General features: G+C 39.6%; 1 protein-coding gene across 3 annotated transcripts in view; it reads right to left on the bottom strand.

Annotated features, from left to right (window-relative positions):
• The window catches only part of ZFHX3 (zinc finger homeobox 3), a 701,029-nt gene that overhangs the window by 659,321 nt on the left and 20,775 nt on the right, over positions 1 to 20,933 (bottom strand). For all 3 annotated transcript variants that reach the window (XM_049864644.1, XM_049864650.1, XM_049864646.1), the window contains one exon: positions 9,651 to 9,916. The gene's annotated coding sequence lies outside the window, so the exon portion shown is untranslated. The remainder of the gene's footprint in view (positions 1 to 9,650; positions 9,917 to 20,933) is intronic.

The raw sequence follows: 20,933 nt of genomic DNA, 5'->3' as shown, positions 1-20,933 counted from the left end.
CTGAGTAACACCATACTTAAAAACTTTTGGGTAATAGAAAAAATTTAAAAATTCTTAAAATCAAATAAGGATGAAAATACAACATACAAAAACCTTTGGAACACAGCAAAAGCAGTGCTCAGAGGAGAATTTATAAAAATAAATGCACAAATCAAGAAAGAAGAAAAGGTCAAAATTAATAAGTTTGATAACATCCAGCACCTTTCCTGATAAAAACTCCTAGCAAAATAGGAAAAGAAGGGAAAATCCTCCGTTATTAAGGCCATAGAGTAAAAGAAACAGCTAACATTACTCTCTATGGAGAAACATTAAGAACACACCCCTTGACAGTGGGAACAAGACAAGGATGCCCTTTTTCATCACTCCTATTCAATATTGTACTGGAAGTTCTAGCTAGAGCAATAAGGCAAGAAAAAGAAATAAACAGTATCCAAATTGGAAAGGAAGAAGTAGAACTATTCTTATTCACGGATGACATGATTCTATACATAGAAAATCCCAGAGACTCCACAAGGAAGTTATTGGAACTATAGAGAATTCAGCAAAATGGCAGGGTACAAGATCAACACACAGATATCAATTGGATTCCTCTACACTAACAAGGAGAACTCTGAAAAGGAAATCGAGAAATCAATACCATTTACAATAGCCCCCCAAAGGGTACAATACCTAGGAATAAACCTAACCAGGGATGTAAAAGACTTACACAAGGGAAATCATAAAACACTATTTCAAGAAACTAGAAGAGACCTACATAATGGAAAAACATTCCATGCTCATGAACTGGAAGACTTAACATTGTGAAAATGTCAATACTATCAAAAGTGATCAATAGATGTAATGTAATTCTGATCCAAACCCCAGCAACATTTTTTAATGAAATGGAGAAAACTAATCTCCAACTTTATATGGAAAGAAAAGAGGCCCCAAATAGCAAAAGCAATATTGAAGAAGAATAACAAAGTAGGAGGGTCCTCATTTCCCTATCTCAAAACTTGCAAAACAGCCTGGTACTGGCACAATGACAGACACATAGACCAATGGAATAGAATTGAGAACCCAGAAGTAAATCCATCTATCTTTGGGCAGCTGATCTTCAACAAAGGGTCAAATTCTATTCAATGTGAAAGAAACAGTCTCTTTATCGAGGAATGCTGGCAAAAGTAGATATCCATACACAAAAAAATGAATCAAGATCCATACATTACACCATGTGCAAAAACTAACTTAAAATGGCTCAAAGATCTAAATATTAAAGCTAAAACCATAAAGCTCCTGGAAGAAAACAAGGTCAAAACTATCGAATCTAATCTTTGGCATAAATTGAGTACCAAACAAAACCAAAAAAAATCCAAGAATGACAGAAGATAAATTAGATAACTGGAAACTTCTAAAAAATTAAATACCTATGTCCATCAAAAGATTTTACCAAGGGAGTAAAAAGAGAACCTGCAGACTGGGAAAAAATCTTTGGCAAAGATGCATCTGATAAAAGTCTACTTTCTAAAATATATAGAAAACTTCAATAACTCAACAACAAAAAAACAAACAATCCAATTTTTAAAAAATGGGCAAAGGACATGAACAGGAAATTGACCAAAGAGGACATTCAGGTAGCCAACAAATACATGAAAAAATGCTTGTGATCATTAGCCATTAGTGAGAGGCAAATCAAAACTATAACGAGATACTATCTCACCCCTACAAAGATGGCAATGATCAAAAAAACAGAAAACAACAAATGCTAGTGAGGTTGTGGGGACACTGGAACACTTTCACATTGCTAGTGGGAATTCAAAATTATACAACCACTATGGAAAACAATATGGCACTTCTCAAAAAGCTAGAAATAGAAATACCTTATGACCCAGCAATCCCACTACTAGGTATACATCCTGCAGAATTAACAGCCCTGAAATGAATAGACGTAGGCACACCTATGCCCACTGCAGCATTATTAACAACAGCAAAATGGAAACAACCTAAGTACTTACTCATCAATGGATGAATGGATAAGTAAACTATGGGCATACATATAACGGAATACTATGCAACTATAAAGAATAACAAGTCCACGAAGCATCTTATAATGTGGATAAATCTGGAGGACATTATATTGAGTGAAATAAGTCAATCTCAAAAGAACAGATATTGGATGGCACCAATTTTATTTAAAAAAATCAAGAATAGGCACACACACAGAAAACAACGTTCTTTGACGGTTACCAGGGATGGGAGGGGGAGAGAGGGGGAGTCACTTTCTAGATAATAATAAAAACAAAACTTCCCTTTCAGCTGATTCCGACTTGTAGCAACCCTAGAGGACAGAGTAGAACTGCCCCATAGGGCTTCTAAGAAGCAGCTGGTGTATTCGAACTACAAACCTTTCGGCTAGCAAGTGTAACTGTTAACCACTATGCCATGAGGGCTCCTCCTAAATAATAGACATTTGTTATTTTTGGTGATGGGAAAGGCAATAACCAACATGGATGAAGTCTGCAGAACTTGTCCAAAGTAAACAAAAACATTAAGAAGTACTTAAGAATAAGGGACAACTATGGTAAATAATATACCTGACAATTTTTCAATGATAATAACAACCAATAAAATATACGTGTGGTTACATAGGTAAGCATGAATGCATATATGGGTATAGGAAGTCACATGTCAGTATAGGTGTGTATAGGTACAAGTGTACCTACAGGCATAGGTATATTCATGTTTACATGTGCTACACATATATTGATACATATATTAGAGCACATGGGGGTACAGTTAAAGTAACTTGCTAGACATAGCCAGTCATCTTATGGGACTGAGTAATTTGGCTTGCTCAGGACTAGTCTCAGGGGGACATCTAGGTCAACTGGCATAACAGAGATCATAAAGATAATGTTCTACATTCTAGATTGCTGAGCAGCATCTAGATTGGTGAGTAGATTGGAAGCGGCCATCTAAGATACAACTATACGTCTCTTCCCATCAGGTGCAAAGGAGAGTGAAGGAAACCAAAGACTCAAAGAACAAACTAGTGGATAGAACTAATGGCCCTTGAGAACCACAGCCTCTTCTAGCCTGAGACCAGAAGAACTAGATGGCGCCTGGTTGCCACTACCAACTGTACTGACCAGGGACACAATAGAAGGTCCTGATTAGAATGGGAGAAAACTGTAAAACAAAACTCAAATTCCTAAAAAAGGCCATACTTAGTGGATCAATAGATACTAGAGGAACCCCTGAGACTATCACCCTAAGATACCTTTTCAATTTGGAACTGAAGCTACTCCCAGTGGTCTCCTTTTATCAAAATAATAGAATGGCTTATAAAACAAACAATATCATCTGTAGGGTAAAAAACAAAAGCAAAAAACACAACTTTCATCATCTTCTATATATAAAATCACTATTTTAGTTTTTTAATCTTATTAAAAATATAATGAACTCTTCTGGCTGGCTGACACTTAAAAAGTCTGGCGCACCCAGACAACCCTAGGTGGGTAAAATGGTTTTGCAACTTGTTCAGGTGCCATGGAGGGGTTAGGGGGTGAGTCTGACATAGCCATGAATCTCTTCCCAAATAACCAGTACATTTTGATATAGAAATAGTTTCTTCTGGAGACTTCCTAAATACTAATCCTGGAAAAAAAAAAAATTCCCTACTTCCAAACTAAGCCATTTGTGAAGTCCAAAAATTGGGTGGTAATTCATTTGTTTGATTTACTTCCTTTAGGGAAAGGCCATGCCTGTCCAAAGTTTTAGCCTGATAGAAGGATGGTGTCTTAGTCATCTACTGCTGCTATAACAGAAATACCACAAGTGGATGACTTTAACAAAGAGAATTTTATTCTCTCCCAGTCCAGTAGGCTAGAAGTCTGAATTCAGGGTGCCGGCTCCAGGGGAAGGCTTTCTTTCTCTGTTGGCTCTGGAGGAAGGTTCTCGTCATCAGTCTTCCCCTGGCCTGGGAGCATCTCAGCATAGGAACCTCAGGTCCAAAGGACATGGTGGTATGAGGTCCTCATTCTCTGCTAGCCTCCCTTTCCTTTTATCTCTTGAGAGATAAAAGGTGGCGCAGGCCACACCCCAGGGAAACTCCCTTTACATTGGATTGGGAATGTGACCTGAGAAGAGTGTTACATCCCACCCTAATCCTCTTTAACATAAACTTACAATCACAAAATGGAGGACAACCATACAACACCGGGAATCATGGCCTAACCAAGTTAATACACAAATTTTGGGGGAGGATATAGTTCAATCCATCACAGATGGAGTCTCAAGATTTCAAATGGAGCAAGGGTTTGGGGGCAAGAAATTTTCTTTCAGTTCCAAGGTTACCACAAAGCAATGCCTTCCAACCAATGCTTACCATTTTTATCAACACACTGGAGATTGTTTTTGCTTATTTTTTAAGACTTGGACTAAATTTCTCCTTCTAAGAGAGATCACTTCTGATACCATTTGCTACATGCTTCCATCACATTCAGTCCTTTTCCACTGGTTAAGATTTACCATTTTTTTACAATGATTTTTATCAATTTTTTAAATGTATCTTTCATACTAAACTATAAGTTCCAAGAAGATAGTACCACATCTACATTGTGTATCACTAAAAAAAAAAAAAAAAATTCACTAGGCACCTTATAACTGGTCAACTAAATATTTGTTGATTGAATGACTGATTTACTGGGGTGGGACTTGGCCCTCTGGGCATGAAATTCAATGTGGTCCCTTGTTTCCAAGAAGGCTGCCACCAGCTGCTCCTCCCATCCTTTCCCCCATCAAGAGTGGAATCTATTTCTCCAGCACTTTGAACGTAAGCTGGCCTGTGACTGCTTTAACCAATACTACATGGTGGAAATGACTATTTGCCAGTTTAGCCCTAGCTTTTAAGAGGAAACCCTGGTGGCCCTGGTGGCATAGTGGTTAAGTGTTACAGTTATAAACCGAAAGGTTGGCAGTTCAAATCTACCAGGCACTCCTTGGAAACCCTATGGGGCAGTTTTTCTCTGTTGTATAGGGTTGCCATGAGTCGGAATTGACTCAACGGCAATGGGTTTGGTTTTCATTTTGTTTTGTTTTAAGAGGACTTTCAGGTTCTTCTTCTCTTGATTTGGAACACTTGCTCGGGAGGATACAAGCTGCCAAGTAAGAAGTCTGAGTATTCTGAGAGGGCCATACTGCAAGGTTACTCAAGCCAGGCACACAGAGAGGCTGCCTTGGAAGGTACAATAGCACTAGTCAGCCCTCAGCTGTTCTAGCCACCCCAGCCTAGGCACCAGACATGTAAGTGAAGGAGCCATCTTGTAATGATCCCAATGTAGCTTTCCTAGCCATCTTGGATCCTCCCAGCTGAAGCCGTAGACATCCTAGAGCAAAGATGAGGCATCCCCACTATCCCTTATCCAAAGTCCTGACCCAGAGAATCCGTGGGTGTAATCAAATTGTTTGTTGTTTTATATCATTGCCTTTTGGGGTAGTTTGTTATATAGCAATAGATAATCGGAACATCCTAGGAGGTTATAATACACTATCATTTCTTTGCCTTTCTTTTGGGAACCTATTACTTATTCTTCTGGAGAGAAAATCCAGATAGAATCTTATTCAACCAGAAGAGTTTTCACAAATGATATGAAGGCGATGGATTCTTTGAAGCAACCTTAGCAGACGTAATGAAACTAGTAGGAATTTTTTTTTTTTTATAACTTTTATTAAGCCTCAAGTGAACGTTTACAAATCCAATCAGTCTGTCACATATAAGTTTACATACATCTCACTCCCTACTCCCACTTGCTCTCCCCCTCTTGAGTCAGCCCTTTCAGTCTCTCCTTTCGTGACAATTTTGCCGGCTTCCCTCTCTCTCTATCCTCCCATCCCCCCTCCAGACAAGAGTTGCCAACACACTCTCAAGTGTCCACCTGATATAATTAGTTCACTCTTCATCAGCATCTCTCTCTCCCCCCCGCTGACCAATCCCTTTCATGTCTGATGAGTTGTCTTCGGGGATGGTTCCTGTCCTGTGCCAACAGAAGGTCTGGGGACCATGGCCGCCGGGATTCCTCTAGTCTCAGTCAGACCATTAAGTTTGGTCTTTTTATGAGAATTTGGGGTCTGTATCCCACTGATCTCCTGCTCCCTCAGGGGTCCTCTGCTGTGCTCCCTGTCAGGGCAGTCATCGATTGTGGCCAGGCACCAACTAGTTCTTCTGGTCTCAGGATGATGTAGGTCTCTGGTTCATGTGGCCCTTTCTGTCTCTTGGGCTCTTAGTTGTCGTGTGGCCTTGGTGTTCTTCATTCTCCTTTGATCCAGGTGGGTTGAGACCAACTGAGGCATCTTAGATGGCCGCTTGTTAGCATTTAAGACCCCAGACGCCACATTTCAAAGTGGGATGCAGAATGATTTCATAATAGAATTATTTTGCCAATTGACTTAGAAGTCCCCGCAAACCATGTTCCCCAGACCCCCACGCTTGCTCCGCTGACCTTTGAAGCATTCATTTTATCCCGGAAACTTCTTTGCTTTTGGTCCAGTCCAATTGAGCTGACCTTCCATGTATTGAGTGTTGTCTTTCCCTTCACCTAAAGCAGTTCTTATCTACTGATTAATCAATAAAAAACCCTCTCCCACCCTCCCTCCCTCCCCCCCTCGTAACCACAAAAGTATGTGTTCTTCTCAGGTTTACTATTTCTCAAGATCTTATAATAGTGGTCTTATACAATATTTGTCCTTTTGCCTCTGACTAATTTCGCTCAGCATAATGCCTTCCAGGTTCCTCCATGTTATGAAATGTTTCACAGATTCGTCACTGTTCTTTATCGATGCGTAGTATTCCATTGTGTGAATATACCACAATTTATTTACCCATTCATCCGTTGATGGACACCTTGGTTGCTTCCAACTTTTTGCTATTGTATACAGAGCTGCAATAAACATGGGTGTGCATATATCTGTTTGTATGAAGGCTCTTGTATCTCTAGGGTATATTCCCAGGAGTGGGATTTCTGAGTTGTATGGTAGTTATATTTCTAACTGTTTAAGATAACGCCAGATAGATTTCCAAAGTGGTTGTACCATTTTACATTCCCACCAGCAGTGTATGAGAGTTCCAATCTCTCCGCAGCCTCTCCAACATTTATTATTTTGTGTTTTTTGGATTAATGCCAGCCTTGTTGGTGTGAGATGGAATCTCATCGTAGTTTTAATTTGCATTTCTCTAATGGCTAATGATCGAGAGCATTTTCTCATGTATCTGTTGGCTGCCTGAATATCTTCCTTAGTGAAATGTGTGTTCATATCCTTTGCCCACTTCTTGATTGGGTTGTTTGTCTTTTTGTGGTTGAGTTTTGACAGAATCATGTAGATTTTAGAGATCAGGCGCTGGTCGGAGATGTCATAGATGAAAATTCTTTCCCAATCTGTAGGTGGTCTTTTTACTCTTTTGGAGAAGTCTTTAGATGAGCATAGGTGTTTGATTTTTAGGAGCTCCCAGTTATCGGGTTTCTCTTCGTCATTTTTGGTAATGTTTTGTATTCTGTTTATGCCTTGTATTAGGGCTCCTAGGGTTCTCCCAATTTTTTCTTCCATGATCTTTATCGTTTTAGTCTTTATGTTTAGGTCTTTGATCCACTTGGAGTTAGTTTTTGTGCATGGTGTGAGGTATGGGTCCTGTTTCATTTTTTTTGCAAATGGATATCCAGAAACTAGTAGGAATTTTGAGCCAGATGACAACTGCAAGGGAATAAATATTTCATGGGGATTTCATATATGCTCTCTGAATTCCCTAACACAGGAATGAGACCATTACACCTACTAAATCCTACAGTTTCTCCAGAAATTTTATCCAGGTTAGGTAGTAAAAATTGGGTTTTCTCCACTCTCCATAGACAAATTTTTCAAGAACTGTTTACACATGCTGTTTGTTTCTTCACCTTCTGCTCACTCTTCAACCCACTCTAAAACCTTCACAATTACTATTCCCTTTTCCAAGTTAACCAAAAAGACCAAACCTGTTGTCTTTGAGTTGATTTTGACTCATAGCCACATCACAGGACAGAGAACTGCCCCATAGGGTTTCCAAGGCTGTAATCTTTACGAAAGCAGACTGCCACATCTTTTGCCCCTGGAGCTGCTGGTGGGTTTGAACTGCTGACCTTTTTGATTAGCAACCAAGTAAGCTGGGTGTTTAACCACTGCATCACCAGGCCTCCTTTTCCAAGTTAGGTCACCACAAAAGAAAGAAGTGTGTGGCTAAAGGAGAGAAGCTAGAAGAGACTAACACCCACCAAAAAAAACCAAAACTCACTGCTGTCAAGTCTATTGCCGACTTATAGTGACCCTATAGGACAGAGTAGAACTGCCCCATAGAGTTTCCAAGGAGCGCCTGGTGGATTTGAGCTGTAGCACTTAACCACTATACACCAGGGTTTCCGCCAGAGAGACTACAAACATAAAAAAGATATATCTTGTCTGCATGCGTTACATCCTATCCTTTCAGTCACAAATCTTCTATAATGTTATGCAAATATTCAAGACTTTTCCATCATTTGAGATAACAATGTTGAGAGTGCTAAGATTAGAGCATAAGGTAGTAAAATTCTGTTATAGCAAACTAACCTGAACCTTGATTTATCTTCCCCAAGGTCAGACCAAAAGAGAATTAGAGAACAACCCACTTATTTTTAAAACAGTTTCCAAATGAAGTTGGTCATTCCATGCCTTTTTTTTTTTTTAAAACCACCATGGCCTTGCTTAGTGCCCATCACAGGTGGGGTAGATGGTAAAATTAGAGGATGGCCTCTTGATAGGAACTGAGATCTAGACAGGCTTGTTTTCATACCAGCCAACACCTGCTTTTGGAACAAGGGAAAACCCATTTAGTCCCTAAAAATAGCACCCCTGACCTGACAGGTCTAAATGCTTCCCAGGAACTTTGCATTCATATTCATAGAGTTTAGAAAAATAGGGGGGTTTCTCGAGAGAACAGAAAAGATACTCAACCAATTCATTAGCACATGGCAGAAACATGCAAACCAAGGGGTCGGGGGACAAAGATCTGGTGGCTATATACAATGGAACATGCATGATGGCTCTTACACAATCCTTCTTCCCACTCCACATTTGCTTTTATTGCCCAGACCAACTCAAGAACATTCTGTGGGTGAAAAGGTAACACTGAAAGGAGACTTAGAACGTCCATGAAGAAGCCAGCAAAACCTCACAATCCAATGAAGACATTTCATTCCCTTTACTTTCTAACAAGCTACAGCCCATTCAAAGGACTTATTAGAATTTCAAATGAAAAGTTGAATAATATGAGCATTGTAAATCAGCTACAAACAGCTTTTAAAACTGTGTCAAGAGAAAATACACATGTAATTTTCTTTTCTTTTTTTTATATTGCTTTTTTTTTTTTTTTGCCCTCAAAGGTTTGTTTGTTAAGAAGCAGGTACCAATTTACTTTTACAGAGGGAATATGTTATGTTTGATTTGAGGAAGAGTGAGGGGTCTGGGTTGGCAGGAGCTCGCAGCATTTCATCTATCTGTGGCACATGCCCTCCTACCCAGATGGCCGGTGCCCCTTGACAAACATTACATTGCTTATTATTATGAAAATTATTGTTCAAGTTCTTAGAATTTGAAGAAGAATCACTTACCTGGAAAAAATCACTTTTCTGGCTTCTCCAGTTCTAGAAACTGTACTTGTCATCCTTGAGCAACTCCAGAAAAGAACAGGGTGATAGAGGAGCCCTTTCTCCAATGGAGGAAACAGATGGCATGGTGCTTCTGGGGGGTCAAAGAGTCTTTTGCCTCTTTTGCTAGGGTGTCCTGCAGCTTCCCATATGTTCACTGCCCTGAGAGCCTGACAGGGTCATGAGACAGGAACGCTTTATGCTTGTTCTTCACTTCCCTTTTTAAGTACCTGGAAAGAAAAGAAAGAACTTTCTCAATTTATCAAGCTCTTAAAATGTCTAGAGACTAAAATTAATTCCCAAATTGGAGAGATTAGTCCCTCCCTCCCTCCCTCCCTCCCTCCCTCCCTTCCTTCCTTCCTTCCTTCCTTCCTTCCTTCCTTCCTTCTCTTCCTTCCTTCTCTTCCTTCCTTCTCTTCCTTCTCTTCCTTCTCTCCCTCCTCTTCTCTCTCCCTCCTTCCTTCCCTCCTCTTCTCTCTCCCTCCTTCCTTCCCTCCTCCCCTCCCTTCCTCCCTCGCTCCCCCACTTTCTTCCTTCCGTCCGTCCTTTTTCTTTTTGCTTCCTTCCTTCCTCTTCCTTTCCTTTTTTTTTTATCCTCTGCAGCATAGAAAGGCTTTTTTTTTTTTTTTCCATCTTCTGCAGCATAGAAAGGCTTATGTGGTTATAAAGACCACCTTTCATACTATAAAAAGAAAAGATGAAGACAAACCAAAATATCCAAGAGGCTACATCCACTAAAAAATATCCATCATAATGGAGTCTCCTTGGAAAATGTTATTTTCTTTGCACAATACACTTACTGCTAAAAACTGTATAGGATAAAGAACATGTAGGATAATATGTTCTGAGAGAAAAGACCACAGCCAGCTATGGTAGAAAGCAGGTGCTACTCAATCACAAGCTTCCATTTCTTCCCAATTGGTTCTAAAAGTAGCTACTTCAACATTAAGATGAAAATTACAACCTCAAAGTTAATGAAGGGCTGCTCCAATGTCTGGGCAATGGGATCCAGATGTTCTACAGTTCTACCTTCTATCTGGATGGAATGATCTTATCAAGCTACATTTGACTATTTATTTAACAAAGAATTACTAAGCATCAACTACTGAAAACCATACACATACATTCTAAGTTCTGATAATCCTCTACTCCCCTCTTTAAATTTTGCAATTACATTCTAGACAAAATACTTGAATAGTCAGAGGGTTGCCCCGTAACTCTCCGTCAGTGTGTTGTAAGGGAAGGATTGTGGGCTCTAGGACTACACAAACTAGAGATAACATTCAGGTGAGAGGAAAGTCACTGATTGCTTTAGGTTAGAAATGGAGGGGGAACTACCACATGTGAGGATGGCTGAACCTTGTGCTACTGGGAGCTCTGCTCTTCTCCCTGTCCTGAAAACCGCCCCCCACCAACAAAACCAAGAGAATCCTCTTCAAACTTTAGTGGATTTTTATTGAGGAAACCAATAGTTTTCTTCTATGGGGTAGCATCCCTCTTGAAACTAGCCTGGTGGGTGAACAGGTAATGATGAGAAGCCCCAGTGGGAGTGGAAATCCTGGGCACCAGGTATGAAGAGACAATGAAGTCTGGTGTTTCCTTTCATAGAATATTTCCTCCACCAGTGCCAGCCTTAAAACGTCTGGGTTTGATTGCACTGTGGGAGCTGAAAAAGTTCCTTACATGCTGATCTGCTACTTACTAGCATAATGACCTTGGACAAGATGCCTAACCTCTTTAAACCTCCTTCAGTCAACTATAAGGTGAGACAGTAATATCTATTTCATGGTGATGCTTAAATGAAATAAGGCATGGAAAGTTATTAGCACACAGCCTAGCTCAAAATAGATATGTTAGTCTAGTTGTTCCTTCTATCTCAGCTTTCTCCTGGCATGCCTGTGACACTAGCCAAACAAGGGGGTAGCCAAGGACAATTATTTGAAAGTTTCCTCTGTCACATTGTATGTGCTACCTTCATAGGAAGGTGCCCAAACCATTTTGATCTGAACCATCACAACATCTGCCTACACTAGACACCTGTTATGGCAATGGCTGTTGGTTTTCATTCCCCCCGCCCCCACTTTTTAGTCAACTGAAAAGTCTATCCTTACAGAAATCCATCTCCCTCTCTCTCTCTAGCCCCTCTTTCTCTCTTATTATTCCTCCTTTTTTTCTTTTTTCCCTTTAGATACACACTTCCAGAACTGCAATAATTAGCTGCTGCCTAAGTCACCCCACTAGAATTCTTACACCTGCCCTTTGAGCTTCTCTTCTGACCCTCCAGTTTTTCCCCTGAAACTTCTCACCTCCTTCTCCTTACTCTAGGTTACATCTTCCCACTCTTTACCCCCAATCTTTATCTCATTTTTCATTTGCTTTTGTATTATATTTTTCCTTCTTGATAGACACAATTAAAATGATTTCCAATCATCTGCTCTGTAAACACTCTCTTTCCCTTACTTTAGGTAATTAGGGAAGCAATATAATTGAAACATGCCAATAAGGCTCCGTATTATTAACAATTGGAACCCGCCTATAATGACAGGGAGAGTAAATACCCTAGTCCGTAGTATTCTAACTGACTTGCCTAAGAAGCTCATTTGCCTAATTACCGGAGCTAATGGAACACCCTCACTCATCTGTTTTTGTGGCATTTCCCCACTTCCTATCATACCTATTTATCCCGTTGATAGGGATCATTAAAATAGGGCAAGAGAAAGAGTAGGCACATATTTGAGATATAACAAGTACGTTAACGCCCTCGAAAAGCGACCAGATAAAACAAAAATACTCCTTTCATTTTAAATGTGGAAAAGTCTGCGGAGTCACTGGATGCATCAAGCTTTTTCTTCTAATTTAACTGTTGGTGGGTTTTTCTGAGATAATTATAGATTCGCATGCAGTTGAAGAAATAATACAGAGAAATGCCATGAACTCTTTACCCAGTTTCCTTCAACAACATCTTGAAAATTATAGTATAATATTAAAACCAAGATACTGATTTTTATAGTTAATATATACAACATTTCACCACCTCGAGGATCTGTCATGTTGCCCGTTTATAGCCACACTCACTTCTCTCCCACCCCCATCACTTCCTTAATCTTTGGCACCCTCATCTGTTCTCCATTGCTAAAATTTTGCCGCTTCAAGAATGTTATATAAATGGAATCACATAGTATATAATCTTTTCAGTTTAGATTTTTTCACTCAGCATAATTTCTTGGTGATTCATTCAGGTTGTTGCATTTATCAGTAGTTCGTTTTTATTGCTGAGTCGTATTCCATGGTATAGATGCACCACAGTTTGTTTAACAATTCACCCACTGAAGGACATCCAAGTTGTGTCCAGTTCTTGGCTACTGTGAAGACAACTTCTATAAACATTTGTGTACGGATTTATGTGTGAACATAAATTTTCATTTTCTCGGATAAGTGCCCAAAAGTACAATTGCAGGGTTGTACAGTGTTGATGAAGAACACTGAATATGCCATGGACTGCCAGAAGAATGAACGAATCTGTCTTGAAAGAAATATAGCCAGAATACTCCTTAGAAGCCAGGATAGTGAGACTTTGTCTTACGTACTTTAGACAAGTTATCAGAAGGGACCAGTCCCTGGAGAAGGGCATCATGCCTGGTACAGGGTCAGCGAAAGAGAGGCAGACCCTCAATGAGATGAATTGACACAGTGTCTGCAACAATGGTCTCAAGCATATCAATGATTGTGAGAATGGCACTGGACTGAGCAGTGTTTTGTTCTGTTATACATAGCGTCGCTATGAGTCAGAACCAACTCAAAGGCACCTAACAGCTATAACAACAATGGTAGATGCATATTTAATTTATAAAGAAATTCCCGAACTGTTGTCCAGAGCAGCTGCATCATTTTACATTTCCTCCTGCAATATATGAGTGACCCAGTTTCTCTGCATACTCTCCCACATTTGGTGGTGTCATTATTTTTTATTTTATCCATTCTGATGGATATGTAAAGATATCTCATTGTGGTTTTACTTTGCATTTCCCTACTGGCTAACAGTGTTGAACATTTTTCAATGTGCTTAATTTGTCTTTTGTATATTCTCTTCATTAAAATGTCTCCTCATGTCATTTGCCCGTTTCTAATAGGATTGTTTGAGTTTTTTTTTTTTTCTTTTTTTCTTAATGTAGTTTTGAGAGTTCTTTATATATTCTAGCTATAAGTTCTTTGTTGGATATGTGGTTTGCAAATTATTTCTCGAAATGTGTAGCTTGTCTTTTACTCTTCTAAACAAGGTGTTTCACAGAACAAGTTTTTAATTTCAATGAAGCCCAACTCATCATTTTTTTCCTTTTATGGATTGTGCTTTTGGTGTCAAGTCTAAGAACTGTTGCCTAGCCTAAATCTTGAAGATTTTCTTCAGTGGTTTTTTTCTAAAAGTTTTATACTTTTATATTTTACATTTAACTCTGTGATCCATTTTGAGTTACTTTTGTATAAGGTGTGAGACTTAGGTGGAGTTTCTTTTTTTTGGTCCATAGATGTCCAATTACTCCAGCACTGTTTGATAAAAAGGTTATCTTTCCAACATTGAATTACTTTTGACAAAAATCATTTAGGCATATTTGTGTGGGTCTATTTCTGGGTCCTTTAGTCTTTTTTTTTTTTAAGTCTGTTCCATTTATCTGTGTGACAATACTATGCAGTTTTCATTATTGTAGCTATATAATAAGTCTTGAAATCAGAGAGTTTGAATCTTCCCACATTATTCTTCTTTTTCAAAATTGTTTTAGTATTCTAGTTCCTTTACCTTTCCTTATATATTTTAAAATAACCTTGATTATTTCTACAGAAAACTGGATTGAATTTTTATAGGAATTGAATAAATCTGAATATCAAATTGGGGAGAATTAATATCTTTACTATGCTGAAACTTTCACTCAATGAACATGGTATGTCTCTCCATTTATTTAGGTCTTCTTTGATTTCTTTATTCAGTGCTTTCTAGTTTTCAGCATACAAGTCCTGTACATACTGCGTTTTGTTAGTTTTACACCGATTTCTTTTTTTTTAGCAATTGCAAATGTTGTTGCATTTTTTATTTCAATGCCCACCTGTTCATTTCTGTTGTTTGTTATCACGTGCTGTTGAGTTGGTTCCGACTCATAGCAACCCTATATACAACAAAATAAAATACTGCCCCGTCCTGCACCATCCTCACAATTATTACTATGTTTGAGCCTGTTGTTGCAGCCACTGTGTCAATTCATCTCATTGAGGGTCTACTTTTCTTTCACTGACCCTCTACTTTACCAAGCATGATATCCTTCTCCAGGGACTGTTCCCTCCTGATATCATGTCCAAAGTATGTGAGATGAAGTCTCACTTTCCTCGCTTCTAAGGAGCATTTGGGCTGTACTTCTTCCAAGACAGATTTGTTCATTCTTCTAGCAGTTCATGGTATATTCAGTATTCTTCACCAACACCGTAATTCAAAGGCATCAATCCTCTTCGGTCTTCCTGATTCAATTGTCCAGCTTTTGCATGCCTATGAGGCAACTGAAAATACCATGGCTTGAGTCAGGCACACCTTAGTCCTCAAGATAACGTGTTTGCCTTTTAACACTTTAAAGAGGTCCTTTTGCAGCAGATTCGTTCAATGTAATAATAAAAAAAAAAATGTAATATGTCATTTAATTTCTTGACTGCTGCTTCCATGGGCGTTGATTGTAGATACAAGTGAAATGAAATCCTTGACAACTTCAGTATTTTCTCCATTTATGATGATGCTACTTATTGGTCCCGTTGTGAGGATTTTTGTTTTCTTTATGTTGAGGTGTAATTCATACTGAAGGCTGTGGTATTTGATCTTCATCAGTAAGTGCTGTAAGTCCTCTTCACTTTCATTTCTAGTATATAGAAATACAATTGGTCTTTGTGTATTTTGTGACTTGCAATCTTGCTGAACTCATTTATTTGTTCTAGGAGTTTTGTATTTTTTTGTTGAGGATTCCTTTGAATTTTCTCCATAGACAATGGTATCTTCTGAAAATTAGGATAATTTAATTTCTTCCTTTCCAATCTGTGTGCCTTTTTTTTTCTTTCCCTTTCTTCTTGCACTGGCTAGACTTTCCAGCACAACACTGAATAAAAGTGGTGATAGTAAACATCCTTGCTTTATTCCCAAAGGAAATACAAAGTCTTAGGAGGAAAGCCTTAAGTTTTTCACAATTAAGTATAGTGTTAGCTGCATTTTTTTTTTTTGTAAATGCTTTTTATCAAATTGAGAGAGTTCTTATCTGTTTCAATTTTTACAATAATTTTTTATCATGAATGGGTATTGAATTTTATCAAATGCCTTTTCTTCTTCAGCCTGTTAACATAGTGGATTATATTAATTTTTGAATATTGAACCAGTCTGGTATACCTGAAATCAACGCCATTTGATGATTATTTGGTTGAAGTATATTTGCTAATATTTTGCTAAGGATCTTTGTATCTTTATTCACAAAGGATATTGATTTGTAGTTTTTCTTTTTCTGTAACATCTTTGCTCAGTTTTGGTATCAGGGTAATACTAGCTTCGTAAAATGAATTGGGAAGTGTTTCCTCCTTTTTTATTTTGAAATTGGGTAGAATTGCTATTTTATTCTTCTTTAAACATTTGGTAGAATGCTCCAGTGAAACTATTTGGGCCAGTGACTTTTCTCCTCTAACTTCCCTTCCAGATCTCACTTCTCCATTCTTCCCACAATTGTGCAGAGTCTAATGCCTTATTCTAGGATATTATCTGCTGTCTTCAATGAATCCTGACTGATACCCTAAATCATGTGCTACTAAACTGGGATGATAATAATAATAAGTATTTAACGGCCATTTAAAACATGCCAAGCACCCACCAAGCACCCTACATTTGTAATTTCAGTAAGCAATTCCCTGAGGAAGATAATACTTTTACCCCAATTTTGCTGAAAGGAAACCAAAGTCCAGAGACATTAACTAAGCTATGAAAAGACACACAGTAAGGATCGGAGGCAGGATAGAAATCAAACTTTTAGCCATGGTGTTCTACTGAAGTTCTCTCTCTTGACATCTGATTTCTCATTAGAAGACCAGGACATATGGTGCAAATAGAAAGCATATGTTCAGGTCTGAGTCGAATGATGGCTTCTGGTCTAACTGTGCTCTTCATTTTGTTTCCTTTCTCTTTATACACACCTGCTATTCCCCTCTCTCTATTTTTCTTCTTTTCTGCCAAGGAGGATTTTTCCTCTGGATTTTCGCCCATCCAAATCCCCCATCACTTCCCTATCACCTTTTAGACTGTTGGAAAGTAACCAATAACAACCAATGTGTCTCCTTCCAGGTTCATTGGCCCCACATCAGTAAGAAACAGGCATAAAAACAAGGGTAGCCTTGGTGAGGTGACAGAATGGATGTCACAGCATGCTAAACAGAAGGAAGGTCCATTACATCAAAAGCACGGGAGAACATGTCAGGTGTCAGCAAACACGAACCTTCTTTAAAAACCTGAAGGAAATGATGCACAGTTATTCTGGGGAATCATCTCTATTTGTTCTAGCTCCTTCTTTGCTCACTTTGGGGTCAATTCATTTATTTATTAAAAAGGCTACCATGTCTTAATAAACAGCATTACTGCATTAAAATAAACAATACTTTGAACACAGAAATTAACATTTAAGCAGCTGCAGCCCAGATCCATACCATTGTTTTGTGTGCATGTGTTTGTGTGTTTTTTTTCCTTTTGCTTAGTAAAAGCCATCAAATATCATTGAGAATTATTACCAATTTTTTTTAACAGCCTGAAGAATTAAAGAATGAATAAGAGGAAGAGAGAGAGAAAGAGAGAGAGGTTAAGCTCAAAGGCAGAGAGAGTGAAATGGACCAGATTATACAAAATTAAAAAGCAAATACAAGCAGACAATTTGTGCCGAGTGATTGCAAGCAATTACACTCCAGCTTTTCTGGAGGGTAGATGGGGGGAGGGAGTTATTTCATTTTAAAAGGAGACTTTATTCATTCCTGATCAGCTTCTCCTACCATTCTCTCTTTTATTCTTGGATATCAATTCAAAAAAAAAAAGTCAGCTTTCAGACGTTACATGTCCAACCCTGCGAATCCACCCCTGGGCAGACAGTAAGAATTTAAGCTTCCAATCGGTTCTTTCTATAGCCCTGAAAACCAATTTGTTCATAAAGAATAAAATGAGGGGGGAGAGGGGAAAACACAACAAGAGCATGTGTTTCTTTTAGAGGAGAGCTTCAATTTTACTATAATTGTCTAAAGACGGAGCCGCTTTGATCTGAAGAATTATTATTATGCCTCAAATGCCGGCTGCTAATGTCACAGCTGTGCTGGAGCTTGGTCACACCAAGGGGCTTGGAGACCAACTTAGTCCCCAAACTGCCTCTAGGTCCCTCTCTCCTTATCTTTCCTTTGTCCAGATGGAAAACTTCATTTCCCTGCTACCTCTCCCGACTGGCTGAGGCCCTGCTCTGTTGATTTGTTCTGGTTCCTTGGGAGAGGGGACAGAGCTAGGGATGTTGAGGCAGGGTATGGGAGTCGGGAGCCACGTCTTCATAGGGGCACGCAGATATGGATGTGAACATACCCTGACAAGGCTGGGATGGTTATTAGGTCAGGGGACCCAGCAAGGTCCACATGGCTACTCTTGGTCAGTAGCGTTTCCTCAGCTCTAGCAAGTGCAGTGGGGTACAGTTCCAATGCTTGTGAAAATCACAGAGAACTACTCAATGCCTTTCTTTCATTTCAGTTCTCTGAGTTAACAGTTATTGTCCCTCTCTCCAGACCATGCTGTATTGAAGCAAAGGGCAGCTTAAGAAGCAGAATTAAACAATTTTCCTTCAGAGGAAGAAATGGCTGGTAACTATATTTAGGATTTGAGAGCTAAGCCAAGTCTTCAGCTCTCGTGTTTTCCTTCCCATGGCTGACAGAAACACCCAGGGACCTCCTCACACATCACTGCTAGAGTAGACAGTTTTGGGCCCCAGGAATCGCCCCTTTCAGCCTCCTCCCATTTCCTCCCATCTCAGAGGCTGCTTGCCTGTGTCCTGTGGGTTCCTCTGAGGTGTCACTGGAAGCAGATTAGAACCCCAGCGGGGTTCCTTCAATGGCTGTTCCTTCAATGGCAACTGCCTACAGCATAGTCCAGACTCCCTAGCTTGGTACTCAGGGCCTCTACAGATAAGCTGCCCACCAATCTTACTGTAACTACTACCCTATATAGTTCTGCCACCTCAGGTGACAAGTCTTACCACTGTTCCAGAATGAGTTAGTGGATTGTTACATCTGGGCCTTTGCTATATCTTCCTGACTACCAGAATACAATCTCTCTCCTTTCTCTCCCCTTTCCCAAGTCCTTCTCTCCTTTCTTGGCTCCACCTATATTCCAAAGTGCAGCCGAGACGGATAAAAAATTAATCCCAATGGACCATCAAACAAAGTTTCATGGGCAGAGCTGTCTAAATGGTCTGGGTTATAGTTCTCAGGACCATGACAACATGGAGAGGAAAGAATGGGAGGGACAGATGGCCTTACAAAGCACTTGGTCCAAATTCCCCACAAAAAAAAAATCATTCTTCCCAACCTGAGCATCCCTGATGCAAAAAATACATATAGATGATTTTTATTAGCTGTGCAACCTTGGCCAGTTACTTAACTTCTCTGTGCCTCAGCTTCCTCATCTGTACAAGGAAGAAAAATAAAAATATCTATTTCAAAGGATTTTTGGGAGTGTCTTAGATTGGGTTCTCTAGAAAACCAAAACCAGGTAAGTGTATAAACACATATACATATAAACATATAAACACATATAGAGAGAGATTTATATCAAGGAAATGGCTCATGCAGCTGTAGCTGGAAAGTCCCAAGTCTATGGATCAGGCTGGAGGCTTCTCCTGACTTACGTAGCTGCAGCGGCTGGCAAACCCAAGCTCAGCAGGTCCAAGATCAGCAGGTTGTAGACAGCAAGCCTCTGACTCACAGGCTGCGGAGACTGATGAATCAAAATATTGGCAGGTAAGCTGCTACCTCAAGTCCAAAGAACTGGAGGTCAGATGAATAGGAGCCAGCTGCAGGATCCACAGCCAGGAAAAACCCAGCAAGCTTTGCCAGAAAGTCCACCTATATTGGATGCAGGCCACACCCCCAGGGGAACTCCCCTCCAGCTGAGTGGCCACTCATAACAGGTCCCATCATGGAAGTTACTACATTATTTCAGATCTCATTATGGAGGTGATTACATCATTACATAGCTGCCAAACAACACCATAACTGCCAAACCACTGAGAATCATGGCCTAGTCAAGTTGACACACAACCTCAACCGTCACAGTCCACCTCTTGTCAACTTGGCACCCATATACATCTCTATATAAAGACAATTATAAAGCCATACTTGCACCTAACATGGTACAACTCACACACATACAACTGAAAATGTATTAGCCCTGTTTACATCTTGTATTTTATAGGTGAAGAAAACAAAAATATATGATGCACACATACAAGGAAGAAAAACTCATAACAGTTATGGTCCACATCTCTGCAACTGGTCCCATGGTTGTAGCTGGTATTTAGAACTACCTTCTCCCACCACCCATTCCTTTTACCCTCGGTAAGCACCTCAGCTGGTGTGGTTCTTTGCCTGGTGGGGTGACCCAAACCTTCATTCCTGGAGGGCCTGGGCCATTAGTAGTCATGTTGGAAATGGGTTGCTATAGTTGTTCATTAACTTTTATCACACAGCATGGTAGTACCAAGAGACGTCCTAAGGGATCACCTATATTCTACACATACACTTCTTTACCTCCATTATGTAATATCAATCCAATTTCCCCTTGGTAATCAGGATCAATCACACCAGCCAATATAGTAACTCCCTTCTGTGCCTGTTGATCCACAGGCATGAGGAGCCCAAAATGGCCGGGTGACATTCTTAACTTCCAATTCAGTGGAATCAGTGTTGTGTCTCCTGGTGAGAGCACTCCTATCTTTGGAACAAAGACTTCAAGACCTACAGAGCATAGGGTCACGGGCACAGGAAGCGAAATTTTTTTGAGTGGGTCACTAGGGGTAACAGTGAGTGTGCCAGTCCCATTTCTACCTCTTGATTCTTGGACTCATGAATCTGCCTACGGGAGAAACAGCACCATATATTATACACTGGTTTAGAGCATATACAGCTTCCTGAAGAATACTGTCCCAACCTTGGCAGGTATTGCCA

The sequence above is a fragment of the Elephas maximus genome, chromosome 21 (genome assembly GCF_024166365.1).
Source record: "Elephas maximus indicus isolate mEleMax1 chromosome 21, mEleMax1 primary haplotype, whole genome shotgun sequence".
Lineage (NCBI taxonomy): Eukaryota > Metazoa > Chordata > Mammalia > Proboscidea > Elephantidae > Elephas > Elephas maximus.
The sequence above is the reverse complement of the archived record's forward strand: the minus strand, read 5'-3'. Positions and strand labels throughout refer to the sequence as shown.